The sequence below is a fragment of the Macaca nemestrina genome, chromosome 15 (genome assembly GCF_043159975.1).
Source record: "Macaca nemestrina isolate mMacNem1 chromosome 15, mMacNem.hap1, whole genome shotgun sequence".
Lineage (NCBI taxonomy): Eukaryota > Metazoa > Chordata > Mammalia > Primates > Cercopithecidae > Macaca > Macaca nemestrina.
In genome coordinates, this window is record NC_092139.1 from 56,870,542 (window position 1) to 56,885,403 (window position 14,862).

At 47.8% G+C, this 14,862-nt stretch overlaps 1 long non-coding RNA gene and 1 pseudogene across 2 annotated transcripts in view; both read right to left on the reverse strand.

The window, feature by feature from the left end:
- The window catches only part of LOC139358525 (uncharacterized), a 178,797-nt gene that overhangs the window by 49,870 nt on the left and 114,065 nt on the right, over nucleotides 1-14,862 (reverse strand). The gene's annotated exons all lie outside the window — the stretch shown is intronic.
- On the reverse strand, nucleotides 4,217-4,838 carry LOC105486766 (peptidyl-prolyl cis-trans isomerase A pseudogene; annotated as a pseudogene). The gene has a single exon (XR_011613630.1). The product of XR_011613630.1 is annotated as a peptidyl-prolyl cis-trans isomerase A pseudogene (transcript).

Genomic DNA, 14,862 nt, shown 5'->3' on the forward strand with positions numbered 1-14,862 from the left:
GGGCCTTGACCATCATACAAAATACAGCCTGACACCTGACACCTGGCTTTCCACGGCTAGGACTCTGAGCCCAGCCCAGTCTCCCATCCAGGTCACTTTTGGCAATCACATGCCCTGCGTGACCCTCAACCTGCCTGGCTGTGAAACAAGGAGGTTGGGCTTTCCTTGGTACTCTCCAAAGTTCCTCTTGATTCTGAACTCAAACCGTGCAGTCTTCATTTAGTTCAAGCACTTGGGAAAGTTCTTGGTTTTATCATATCTCACTGTATAACATACAGAAATGATAGCAACTGCCTTTGCCAGTATCTGTCTCACTCATGGGCTGACCATGGTCCCCATGGCCCTGTCCCTACTTGGCCACAAGGGACTGAGCACAGGGTGGATAGCTGGTCCTCAACCAGCAAGGACCTCTGGCTTCTGTGGCCAAGCTCAAAGTGTGAGTCAGTCACCAGACACCCCATCCCCTGGGGACCCAGACTGCAAAAATGGGAGCCTGGGCCCACAAGGGGCAGGAGAGAGGTAAGAGTCACCAGATGGACCATGGCCTGGGAGGCCCTGAGAAGCTTGTGAATATACAGGCTGGTGAGAGGGGACAGGAGCAGATGCTGCTCTGAGCAAGTATGGGGAGAAGAAGAAGCTCCTCCCCTCCACCCTTTGTGGTTTCTGGGTTTGTCCAGGCTCTGTGAGGGCCCTCACCATGGCTCTCCTTTACAGGAAGAAAGTGGAGCACATCCGTCTTAGTCTGTTTCAAGTTGCTATAATAGAAGGCCTCATACTGGGTAATTTATAAAGAGAAGAGGTGTATTTTGGCTCATGGTTCTGGAGGCTGGGAAGTCAAAGATTGGGTGACTGCCTCTGGTGGGCCTAGAGCTATATCAGAACATGGCAGAGATGTGAAAAAGGAGGCAGGTGTGTGCATGTGCCAAGGAGACCCCACAGAATTCCAGTCCAGAGAGCAGCACTCGCTCCTGTGAGAAAGGCCGTAACTCCTCTTAACAAGCTAATCACTTATGAAAAGTCCCACCTCCCAACACTGTCACATTGGGAACCAAGCCCCAGCATGACTTTTGGTGGGGACAAGCCATATTCACACCATAGCAACATCTTTGTATGGTTATGTCACAATGTTTAAACTCACTTTTGACATTATTCATTATATGTAAGCATGTTTCTCTCACCACCTCTCTTTCCATCCATCTTCATAGACCCAGGGAAAGGGAAGAAAGAAAAGAATGGATACCAGATAGAAGAAGAAAAATGTGTCACCTAGAAGGCTCCCAGGGGTCACCAAGAGGGAGGGGTGTTACCCATCCTGTCTGGCCACTGTGGGAAGACAAGGCTGAGGTAGGAAGCAGGAGAGGAGCTTCCTGCCCATAGCCTCTCCCTCCAGGCCAAAGTCCAGGCTGAGGGGATACCAAGAGCAGAAGGGCATTGGCTTTGCTCCTTTCTTGGACCCCTTGGAATAGCATAGCACACATCCTCCAGCCCAGGCTGCAACAATGAGTACCAGACCTGCCCATGGCCAGGAGAGGCACCTGACCAAAAGGGCCCAGAGGACAGCAGCCAGCAAACACCAAGGCAATCCTGAGACCAGAGCCACAAGGTCAAATGAATCCAGTTATGGACTGAATTGTGCCCCCTGGATTCGTGTGTTGAAGCACCTACTCCCAATGTGACTGTATGCGGAGATGGGGCCTTGAAAGAGGTCAGAAGGGTGAGGCCCTAATTCAACGGGTCTTGTGTCTCTGTAAGAGGAGATTAGGGCACAGACACATATATGTGAAGGCACAGGGAGAAGACAGCCCTCTGCAAGCCAAGGAGAGAGGCCTCAAGATAAACCAACCTTGCCAACACCCTAATCTCGGACTTCAGCTTCCAGACCTGTGAGAAATAAATTTCTGTTTAAGCCACCTGGTCTCTCGTACAGTTATCATTTGGTACCCAGAAAGGATTGCTTCCAGCACCTCCTGTGGATACCAAAATCCATTGATGCTGAAGTCCCTTGTATAAAATGGTGTAGTACAGTATTTGCGTATAACCTACACACATCCTGCCATATACTTTAAATCATCTCTAGGTTACTTACCATACCTAATACATTGTAAATGCTATTAAATAGTTATATTGTATAATTTAGGCAAGAATGACAAGAAAAAATCTGTACACGTTCAGTACAGATGCAACCTACCTTTTTAAAAATATATCCATTTTTGATCTGCAGTTGGTTGAATCCATGGATATGGAACCCATGGTCTTGGAGCCCATGGCTGCCAGGGGCCAGCTGGACTTTGTTTCAGAGCCTGAGAAGACCAGCGCAACCCTTACAGCCTCACCATCCCAGAGAGGTCTGGAAGGGCTTCTGAGAAGGGCTGAGCCATCCAAAGCGCTGTGTCAATCTAAAGAGACCACAGACAGCGCTGCCTGGGACTGGGCTTCCAGGATGTGACGGCAGCAATGCATTTTCCCTGCTGTCCTGCAGGGTAGAGCTTGAGAGACAGCTCACAAAATAAAACAGGTTGTCTGTCATGCCTAAAGCCGAGATGCCTTCCAACCAAATCATATATTTCATAAGGTTACTTAGGCCAACTCAGAGTCCCTTTTTAGAACATGGAGGAATACAAGGAGGGAGGGGGGCCAAGGGAGGCCAAGGAGGAAGGAATAGGTTGACTAGGTAACATTGCCATTCCCTATCCAACCACAAATGAATGGAAGGCCAGTCCTTTTGAATTGAAACAGAAAAGCGGAATGCCTGTTTGGGCATGAGGGTGTCCCTTGTGTCTCCTCTCCCAACAGACCAAACCTCCAGGATATTCTGAGCCCCAAAGAGATACCAGAACTCATTCCATTTCATAGCAAAGATCCTTCCCCCGCAATCTCCGTGCCAACCTGTGAGTAACTCAGTGTATTCTGGTCTCTGGTCTCTCAAGATGTTGAAATGAGCAGCTTGCCCAATGGCACCCGAATGGGCTAAGAAACCTCAGAGTTCTCCTTCGAGACTGATTTCCTGATTGCACAATCTCTGAACCAGCAGGCCTCCCATCTCTGATAAGACAATGGCCCAGTCCCAGTAGATAGCAGATTGCTTTCTAGGTCCAGGCTGAGCAATCACAAATAAGGGCACGGCAGCCAAGGGTGGCTTGGACTTAATGAGGAAGGTCATTCATCCTGATTCAGGAGCTGCTAGGGCACCACAAACATTTTTGTTTTGTTTTGTTTTGTTTTGTTTTAGTCTGCTTAGTGCTTACCAAACTGTGTCTTTTCTCCTCCCAGGCCAGAGGTTCGCAGGAGCAGGCCAAGAGAGTCAATGTCATACAGCAAAAATCTGCAGCCCCTCACTGCCCAGGGCTCTGTGCTGGGGTGTGGGGTACAAAGCAGGCTATGCTGTGACCCCAGACTCAAGAAGCTCACACGTCAGAGGCCACTGGGAAGCCAGAGAAGAGTCCTCACTCCTGGACAGACTCCTTTGTCCTCAGTTTCCTTGTAAAATGGTGGTCATCAGATAGTAGGAAAACAGTAACTCCTGGGGTTTTGTGCAAATTAAATAATACATGGAAAGTCCAACAGCTAATAATTACTGTATACTTCACATAGTAAACCACATAGTAAATACTAAATTATTAGCTATTGTTGATTAGCTGTTAATTGAAAAAGATACATATTTCTTCAAATAAAGAATGAAGGGAGGAAGGAAGGAGGCTGTACTTTAGAAGTGTATCAGTAAAATTGGGGCTGCTAAACAGCCGCAGAGTGTGGGAAGGTATATTTGGTGAACACGCTTAATTGTTCAAGGTTGACGAGGCAGAATGCAAGTCTCTTCCTGGGGCTGGGGATGGTTCCCCCCGCCGAACCCTAGAACACAAAGTCCTGCCCCTGGGATCTGGAATGGGATCACAGCATTGGGAGTTGAGGGCCAAGTCCTGTTGATGACGGCTGCAGAGAAGAGAAGTCCCCAGACCTGTCCAATCCAATTCTTCCTTGAATTCCTCCAGAAGCCCCAACATCTTTTCGATAATTTCCCTTCTTCCTTCTAACCGCCTCAAGTCAGTTTATTTTGCCGGTGGAAACAAGAAACTGACCTGATGCAGATCCTTAAGGTCTGTTTTTTTGTTTTGTTTTGTTTTGTTACTTAGTTTTTATTTCATAATCATAAACTTAACTCTGCAATCCAGCTAGGCATGGGAGAGAATAAGGAAAACATGGAACCCAAAGGGAACTGCAGCGAGAGCACAAAGATTCTAGGATACTGCAAGCAAATGGGGTGGAGGGGTGCTCTCCTGAGCTACAGAAGGAATGGTCTGGTGGTTAAGATAAAACACAAGTCAAACTTATTCGAGTTGTCCACAGTCAGCAATGGTGATCTTCTTGCTGGTCTTGCCATTCCTGGACCCAAAGCGCTCCATGGCCTCCACAATATTCATGCCTTCTTTCACTTTGCCAAAGACCACATGCTTGCCATCCAACCACTCAGTCTTGGCAGTGCAGATGAAAAACTGGGAACCATTTGTGTTGGGTCCAGCATTTGCCATGGACAAGATGCCAGGACCTGTATGCTTTAGGATGAAGTTCTCATCTTCAAATTTCTCCCCATAGATGGACTTGCCACCAGTGCCATTATGGTGTGTGAAGTCACCACCCTGACACATAAACCCTGGAATAATTCTGTGAAAGCAGGAACCCTTATAACCAAATCCTTTCTCTCCAGTGCTCAGAGCACGAAAATTTTCTGCTGTCTTTGGAACCTTGTCTGCAAACAGCTCGAAGGAGACGCGGCCCAAGGGCTCGCCGTTGACGGCAATGTCGAAGAACACGGTAGGGTTGACCATGGCTAGTAGTACAGGACTTTCCTCGGCGGCAGCATCTGCAAAGCGCAAGGTCTGGTATTTTTAAGTGCTCCCTTTCTTTGGCACTAGCTAATATGCAGCAGAAACTATGGTGGTGGTAGGTAAGCCGGGCACTGAGGCCAGACTCCCTCCTCCGGGCATCCCTTTCTTTACTGTGAAAACCAGAAGGTGGCCCTCTCCTCCCCCAACCTCAGCTTAACAGGACTGGATTCTAGGGGTTGACATCAAGTTTTGCCAGTAACACAAATAAATCCTGTGGGGGAAGAAGGACAGAGGTAGAGAATGTTTTTTAAACAATGGGCTCCGCATGAATGCGAGTCTCAGAAATTGCATTTAGATGATATAATTAAATGCTTTAAAAAAAGACAAGAATGAGATCCAGTCATTTTTCCAGATATTTTTCCACTCAACAAAAGTTCGGGATGTACTTTTCTAAGCCCCTTTCCTCTAAAATGTGTGAATTTTGAAGGAAATGTAGCCCATATGTTGCTTACTCATGTTTCACTCTAAATGCTCTTGGGGAATATTTACTCCAAAACAACCTCCATTTGTTTATGCTTTTAAAGAATCTCTCAGAGCTTAAAAACAGGAAGACTTAGTTGGCCAAGTGCACTCCTTACAAGTTTTCTACAAGTTGAGGGTTCAGCATCCACGATGAGATAGAAGGGGCTTCTCAAGTTCATAAAGGTGCATTGACCACCTGAGCCTGGTTGATGAACTGTGAGTTTATTCAACCCGAGGCCAGGTCCATGAGAGGAGCAGCCTGTGCCTAGGAGGGTAAGGATGGGCCAGAATCCTGCTGAGAGTCAATGTTGGCCTGAAGCCCTGATGAGGACATTGCCCTGCAATCCCCAAGTCTACTTCTCAGCCCTGGGTTGAGGACATCTGGGGGGTAGCTCTAGCAAGTCCAGGGCAATGGTTCACTGAAGTAAAGAGTGAGAGAATTCTATCTTGGCCGGATGACCTCTCCCCTACCAAATAGAAGTGTGCAAGGCAGGGAAGAGGCGGCAAGACAGTGGTGTGGGGATAGCAGAAAGGCATGGTAAGTAGAGGCAGCCTGTGCTGTGCCATCTGCCTCTGCCCTTCTCTAGCCTGAATACCTGAAGCCTGCCAGGCTCAGTCTCATCGTCTGTAAAATGGGAATCATGCATTTACCTTACAAAGATACAAGGATCAGAAACGCACATCTGAAATACCCGCATAGGACCCGGGGATCCATAACTGGGCACCCTTAGCAGACAATACGGTTGTTATGGTTAATATTGAGTGTCAACTTGATTGGATTGAAGGATGCAAAGTGTTGTTCCTGGGTATGTCTGTGAGGGTGTTTCCAAAGGAGATGAACATTTGAGTCAGTGGACTGGCAGAGGCAGACCCAGCCTTACTCTTGTTGGGCACCATCTAATCAGCTGCCAGTGCGGAATAAAATAAAGCAGACAGAGGAATGTGGAAGGACTTGACTAGCTGAGTCTTCCGGCCTTCACCTTTCTCCCATGCTAGATGCTTCCTGCCTTTGAACATCAGATTTCTTCAGCTTTTGGACTCTTGGACTTACAGCAGTGATTTGCCAGGGACTCTTGGGCCTTTAGCCACAGACTGAAGGCTGCACTGTCGGCTTCCCTACTTTTGAGGTTTTGGGGACTTGGACTGGCTTCCTTACTCCTCAGCTTTGCAGATGGCCTATTGTGGGACTTCACCTTGTGATCCTGTGAGCCAATTCTCCTCATAAACTCCCCTTCATCTGTACACGTATCCTATTAGTTCTGTCCCTCTAGAGAACCGTGACTAATCCATTGGGAGAACCTGGAAGGCACATTCCTTGCCACTGTGACAGTGGTGGTCACATCTGCTGCTATGGGCTGAATGGCTTCATCTCCCAACATTTATATGTTGAAGCCTAATGCCCAGCATAATGGTATTTGGAGGTGGGGCCTTTGGGTGGTGATTAGGTCAGAGGGTGGAGTCCCTGTGATTGGGATTAGTGCCCTAATAAAAGAGACCCCAGAGAGATCCCTCACTCCCCCAACACCATGTGAAGACACCATGAGAATATGTCTCTATGAACCAGAAAGAGGGCCCACAGCAGACACCAAATCTGTAGGTGTCTTAATCTTAGACATCCCAGCCTCTAGAACTGTGGGAAATAAATTTCTGTTGTGTATAAATCACCTAGTCTACGGTATGGTGTTCGAGCAGCCAGACAGACTAAGACACCTGCCCTGACTCAGTGTGCTGTGGAGTTAGGATACCAGTACAAGCAGGGGCTCAGGCAGTGGAGCTGGAAGCTCGCTCCTACCAGCACTTAGCCTGGATCAGCGGTCTCCAAGACGGGATGTGGAACCCCAAGGGAGTGCATGACAATCTAGTAGGGTATGGGAAGGATACACAGAGCGATCTGTACTTTTATTTCACCTGCATATAATAAATAATGTTTTCTAATACTCAGTGTAAAGATTAACTCTGCTTGGCTAAGCACTGTAGTGCCAAAAATCCATGAGCTATCCAGAGGGAAGAGAAGGAATTGCCCAGTGGAGAGGCAGGTGTGAGACCCTGTCTGCATATTGCGCAGTTTATATGCACCAGAGTGTGTAGATTTCCTTACAGAGAAGAATCTTCACACCACTCTGCTAGCAACTCCCTGTGTAGCTGATGTACTCAGACAAGTGATTTCGAGGTGGGTGGTTTTCTTTTACAAAAGGCAGGCACTTCTTTGGCTGAACTGTCCTCTGTGGGTGGACAAGAGCTAGTCATCAACATGCAACCAGCAGTGTTTCCAAAAATAATAAACATGCTCAAGCTGTCTTTTCAAGGGAAGGGTGACGTGGAACACTAGGTGTTAAGGAAACTGCTTTTCAAAAAAACTTACTCTACAGAGAGACTGAAAAATGGTGCACGGGACTTTTCCCTCCTTATGTGATTTTGTTACCAAAAATAACATATGCATGTCATTTATTTTTAAAAACTTCGTATCTCATACATTGAAAAAACTTGCAAACAGGATTTTCTAACCTGTTTAAAAATCTTCCAAAGTGTTTTAGTGGATTTTGAAGCTATTTGCCTACAAATTATAAAAATGCAAATACCTTGTAAGAAAAACGGAGATAAAAAAATAAGTTTTAGCCACATTTCAACACAAGCCTTTGCATGATTGGTGAATGGAGTGGAAAACATGAGTGCTGTGATTTAGGCAGCTCTGTGCACTCACTGGATCCCTGGGAACCTGGTGTGTTGAGAGGGGTCCTCCCAAATCAGCCCAAACTGAGAAGGTTGAATAGCTGCCTCAGAAATTATAAACCAAGGTTTATGAAATCGATGGAGATGTCCAACAGTGTCAGTAATCCTTCTAATACCACTTTAGTTCAAAAACAGAAAAGATCATGTCCATAACAAGAAAATATTTTAAATATTGTTTATTTCATCTTTGTTTTATTTTTATCTTTTTTATTTTAATGTATATTTTATTTCCCAGATAATATACTGTCAGTGTCATAGGATAGAACACGTGTGTGTCCATAGACATACATAATGCATTCATATATTGGGGGTGAGTTTTTAGATTTTCGGGGATCTCAGTGGCCCAGATGGTTCCCCTGACTGGTAGGCCCTGAGGAGCCACACTGTAATGCCAGACTCTCCGCCGTCCATAGCCCCCACCCAGCAGCCCAGTCATGCCCACCTCTGCCCTCCAGCTTCCTTTCCACCTGACATCTGGCCTGCCTCTTCTCACTTGCTCCTGCTGTGCCCAAATACATATGGAAGATGTACTTTGACAAAAGGACCAATGTGGAAACCACACCCAAGTTAGATCCTCAGACAACAGCCAGAGCAGACAAGTGCCTGTCACTAACTGAGTGGGAAAAAGAGATTTCCATGATCAAATCGGAGTATTCCTGCTCTGGGTGTCTCTGGAGAAAGCCACCTCCTGCTCCCTCTTCTCACCTCTGCCTCCCTCACACCCTCCCCTGCCAGTGTAGACATCACAGGAGGATGCCTCCACACACCACTGGACAAGTGAGTTCACATCTGAGGTGCATGTATTTTTCATGATAGTTTTGATTGTCCAGAAAATTAACAATGAAATGATGGGGTTGCAGAAAGAAAGCCAGAAAAGAAACTTAAAAAATTTACAATCTAACTCAGAGAGAACAACACTTTTAGACATCAGGGCAGTGAGAAAAGAATAAATACTTTGTTAATGAATAAAGTAATGCAGAACAAACACGTACGTGTACCTAATAGTGCTGGCCCCAGGGGGGCATGTGGTTCAGGGAGATGAATGAGTTAAGTGGTAAATAACTGATGGCAAAGAGGGGCCCTGGTTCCCTGTCCCTGCTGCCAGGACAGCTCTGAGGCAGGCACTGCCCAGCCCTGCTCATAAGAATCCCCTCCCGTGTCAGCTGTTCCTCCCCTCCCATCTCACTTCCCCACCCCCACACACCTGCGTTTTGGGATCACCTCGCAGGTGCGCTGCTCACCCCCAACACCGTGTCTTGAGTCTGCTTTCAAGGTGACCACATAAACACATGCCACCAAGTCCAATGGACACGGCCTCCCATCCAGTGGTACCACAAGGTGTGGTGTGTGCAGACTGCAAGTATTTCTTGTTCTTCCAAACACTAATGCTGTGCTAGGTGTGGCGTCAGTCATTGCCCCTGTATTTTCTGGACGGGCATGTCCCAGAGCTGGGGAGTGGGACTTCCATCAGCTGGAGGCAAGGCACCATGGCACTGCGTATCTACCTGCGCTCCCTGCATCCGAGCCATCTGCTCCAGCATGTGCCAGGTGGAAGCACTTGTCTAGCCCCCACAGGAAGCAACTCCACCTTATATAGGAGACAGAATTTTCTGCCGCCTGGCCCTACTGCCCGTGAGCTCTTGTCGTGTTTTTAATTCCATATCTTTTGGTCTTGGACAGGCGCGTTGCCTGTTACTGGTTACCAGCTGCTGGGCAAAGCTGCCCTCCAGTCGCTAGGGCTTCTGTTACTCCTCCATCCCTGAAAGAGCATTCTCTTCCAGCTCCCCAAAGACAGGAGGGATCTGGGCTTGCTCTAAGATTCCCAAACCCAAGACATCAGCCCACTCATAGCCTGGACCACCTGGCATTTGTTCAGTCATCTGTCAGACACTCTTCTCAGCTCCCCTTCAAAATCCCACACCTTTATCCTGCATGTGGAAATGGAGATCTTGGGGGACACTGAGATGCACCAGTCCTCTCCCTACTCCACACAGCGCCTCCACCTCTGCCCTCCTGTCTCTCCTCCGCTCACTCTGTGATGCTCAGGAAGGCTGTGAGTCAGCCCCAGGCCTGGCCAATTCTCACCCCAGCATTTCCTTCAAAAGCTCCCTGTGCCCTTTCCCCCACAGCCTTCCTGAAGGCTCCAAGGCCAAGGTCTCCATCTGGCCTCCCTTGCCAACCCCCAACCAGCCCAATTCTCTACAGTGTCAGGAACCTCTTAAAATACCCATCTAGTGACTGGCTGCAGGGCTGGGTCAGGTGCCCGGAGCCCACACTAAGGCCATAGGAGAGTGTCCCCATGTGACAAGATATTCCAGGATTCCAGGCCCATTCCCACCCTGCCAGCTTGTCCTTTTAGCCTGTCTGTTCTCCTATTCTGCCCAACCCCGCTGGATGACCTGGTGTCCCTAAATATGCCTTTGTTATGAAGAATTACCCCAAACATGGGAACGAGTCAAAAGATTACTATGTGACCCTCTGGCAGCCACACCAGAGCACTGGCTGCCAAGCAGGCCTTTCTGAGAGTGACCAGATTTCCTAGGGGAGGTAATATGGTGATTTTTAAGAAATGTCCACACACTCTGATAATCCTTCCCCAAAGGGTGGAACTTAGTTTCCCTCCCCTTGAGTGGGCTGTGCCTACAGACTCACACCTAGAGAACAGAACACAAAGGAAGTGATGAGCTGCCACTTCTGAGATTAGGTTATAAAAAGACTGTGGCTTTCATCTTGACTCCTCCCCCTTCCCCTCCCTCCCCATGTCCCTTTTCATCACTCCCTGGGGGAAGGAACCACCAGGTCTTGTAACCAGCTGTGCAGAGAGGCCCCCTTCATGCAGCGAAGATCTGGAGCCTCTGCCTAGAGCCACCCGAGTAGGCCTGGAAGCGGATTGTGAAGCACCTTCTGAAGGCTGCAGCCCAGGCTCACAGCCTGACCAAAACCTCATAGAGACCCTCGGAAACTGTGCAAGACAAGAAATGTGTGCTAGCTGAGGCTGCTAAGTTTTAGGGTGATACCACACTAAAAAATGAAATTGTTTGTTGATTAAGGACTAGACTCTATGAAGTCGGATGTTAACTTGTTGAATATTGATACATTGCAACCCTTTCTCCTGGCAGAGTAATAACCTGAAAGATAGTGGTTCCATTGTCCTACAGGACAGTAATCAGTGTCGTATCTGACTTTATCATTGGACGCTGTCATTCTGATATGCACTGTCAGTTTTTCCAGTCCTTTGAACCCGCTTTATCATTCTAGCTCTCTCACTAATGAACTAAGTAAATATTTGATACCAAAATATTTGTGGAAGTATCACACGTTAACTTTTGAGGATTGCCCTTTGATACTGTGTCATTCTGTGCCTTTGCACCTCTGCCCTGCTTTACTTATAGGTGGAAGCCCTTCCCTGTCCCAGGTATCCCTGTCCCAGCTACCTGCTGTAAAAGAGCCTCTCTGTGCCCTCTCAGGAGAAGCTTGCCCTGGCCCTGGGAAGAAGCCATCCCCGCCCTCTCCACATTCCTGCAGCATTTTGCTCATGAGGCCATCAGAGAGTGTCTCAGACCAGGTGGATCTTGTTGGGGCCCAACCCCAGCACGGGACTGCTGTCCAGGCCTTTGTGTAGCAAGCGAGGGTGGGCTGGGGCAGGGCTTTGTGGGGGACACATCTTCAGAAGAGACTGGGGTGGTCCTGGAGACCTGTTCGAATAAAGGAGTCCTTTTGCCAGGAGTTGTCATGCGTGTGCCAAGCCAAGGGCAAGAGACGAAGGCTCAGCTTGGGGCAAAGTGTGGATGGAAAATGTGGGCCTCTGCTGTTCATCTAATAAAAAAGGAGAGAAAAACGCATCAAGGATAGAGGGATAGAGAGGCTGGTATGAAGGGAGCCAGAGTGTGCGAGGAGAGGTGAGGGGTGAGGAGGGGAGGCCAGGTTTGTCAGGAAGTGCCATGAGGCTCCTTTAAGGACAAGCCCATGCATCTGGCCCAGCTTCATAAGGGACAAGCTCTGATTGGGGCAATCATGAGTTTCATGAGGGCATAGAAAAAGTTTCATTTATCTTTGAGTCGGCTTCCTCCATCCAGCACTAACACATAGATTCTTGTTAACCAAGAGATTCACCAGTAAATGAATGTCTCATATGTATTTTTTAAAGCAGGTATTCTGAAAAACATTTTCCTCAAAATATCTGCTAAAGCATTACATTACTTGTTGGTGCCTCTAAGCACATACCCTTCTCATCTGTATTAGCACCACCCTTTTCTCTTTCTTGTCCTAAGGCTTCCACAAGTCTATCAGTCAGTTTTTGCTGCCTAACAAGCCACCTCATTTCCTATTGTTCCTGTAACAAATTACCACAAATTTAATGACTTAAAATGCTACACATTTGGCCGGGTGTGGTGTCTCATGCCTGTAATCCCAGCGCTTTGGGAGGCCAAGGCAGTTGGATCACCTGAAATTAGGAGTTCCAGTCCAGCCTGGCCAACATGGTAAAATCCCATCTCTACTAAAAAGACAAAAAATTAGCTGGGTGTGGTGGTGTACACCTGTAATCCCAGCTACTTGGGAGGCTGAGGCAGGAAAATCTCTCAAACCCGAACCCGGGAGGCAGAGGTGGCAGTAAGCAGAGATCACGCCATTGCACTCCAGCCTGGGCGACAAGAGAGAAACTCTGTCTCAAAAAATAAAAATAACATTAAAAAAAAGCTGGCCGGGCGCGGTGGCTCACGCCTGTAATCCCAGCACTTTGGGAGGCCGAGGCGGGCGGATCACAAGGTCAGGAGATCGAGACCACGGTGAAACCCCGTCTCTACTGAAAATACAAAAAATTAGCCGGGCGCGGTTGTGGGCGCCTGTAGTCCCAGCTACTCGGGAGGCTGAGGCAGGAGAATGGTGTGAACCCGGGAGGCGGAGCTTGCAGTGAGCCGAGATCGCGCCACTGCACTCCAGCCTGGGCGACAGAGCGAGACTCCGTCTCAAAAAAAAAAAAAAAAAAAAAAAAAAAGCTACACATTTATTCTCTTACAGTTCTGTGAGCCAGAAGTCCAAAGTGAGTCTTCCTGGGCTAAAATTGAAGCATCTACAGGGCTGGCTTCTTCTAGGGGCTGCAGGGAGAATCTGATCTTCGCCTCATCAGCTGCTAGAGGCCTCTGGCATTCGTGGGCTGCATCATTCCAGTCTCTGTCTGTTGCCATATCTTGTCTTCTGTCTGACCTTCCTATGTCCCTCTTACAAGGCCTTAGTGATTGCATTGGGCTGACCTGGATAGTCTGGGATGCTCTCCCCATTTCAAGGCCCTTAACTTCATCACATTCACAAAGGCCCTTTTCCTATGGAAGGTGACATATTCACAGATTCTGGGGATTAGGAAGTGGACGTCTTTCTTTGTAGAGGGTGGTGAGGTTCGTTATTTGGCATTTTGTTCAAGGTTAAGCACAAAAACCATGCATCTCTCTCACAATTTGGGCATTTGTCAATCCCAGCTTGGCTGAATCATGCATAGGCAGCAGCTGCTGGGTCAGCTGATGGCTGGCTGGTCGAGGATGGCCTCAGCTCAGACAGCTCGTCTCTGCTCTTGTGGCCTCTCACCCTCCAGCAGGCTAGGAGGGGCTTGTTTACATGGAAGCTGGACACGGTTCCAAGAAATGAGGCAAAAGCACTCAAGGCATATTGAGGTCTAGTCTCAGAATTGACACAGAACCCCTTCTACCTCATTCCGCTGGCTGAAGAAAGTCATGAAGTCAGCTCAGGTTCTAGTGGGGAGGAAGTCAGTGGAGCTGCCCAGTCATATTGCAAAGGTTGAGATATAGGGAGTGGTGAAAGATTGCAGCCAGTTCTGCCATATACTATGGTAAACACCTAGCTGCTGCATTATCAATTACCTGCCAGGGTACAGCTTACAAACAGGCAAACAGCTCCAGGAACCCAAACTACCAAAGACTCGAAGAAGCAGCCCCTTGTCCTGTCTGTAAGAACTCTGCTCCTGACCATCATACACTTGGTTCATTTTCAATCTACTGCTCTGTAGATTGGGGCCTCTGCGTGCTGCTCCCTGTTCCTCTCCTCCTAAATAAACCTACCCCTCCCTCAAGGTCAAAGCTATTCCAACATCGTGAAGGCTTGCCACTATTCCCTACAAGGACCTCAGTCCCCCTCCCCATTCTACAGTGCACAGCTTTCGTGTTAGCTTCCATGCAAACCCAAGGCTTCATTTGCCAGGGCCTGGGCCAGCACAGCACCGCTGAATCTGTGCGCTCCGTCTCCAACAGCGTCACCGTGTGGCAGGAAGAAGGAATGGTAGTAACAGTCAGCAGGCGCAGATCTTTCCCCACTTAGGTGTGAAGACTGACCCGCTTCTGTTTATAAGCCCCATGGTGGCTCAAGGAAGGGATGTTGTCCTTCCTGCCTTTAAGGCATTAAGACGCATAAGGACAATAAATTTTTAGTGGCTGAAAAATAAACAGCAAGATTGCGTTTACGCTCCACTTGGAGCAGGCCATCCTGGTTATACACACAACTTGCAGTTGCTTTCTCCAAAACACATCTTTTTTTGGTTAACTTCTTATCTGAATATAATTTTAAGCTTAAAGAAAAATTGCAAAAATAGTACAAGGATTTCCGTTTTACCATTTCCCCAGATTCACCAGTTAATTACCTATTTCTCCATTTGCAATGAAAGCAAGAGAGAAAAAGACAGACTTTTCCTTGGCTATTTGAGAGTTAAGTTGGAGAAATATTCCCTAATTTACTGATGATTACTTCAGTGTGATTTCTAAAAACACGGACAATTTCTTAC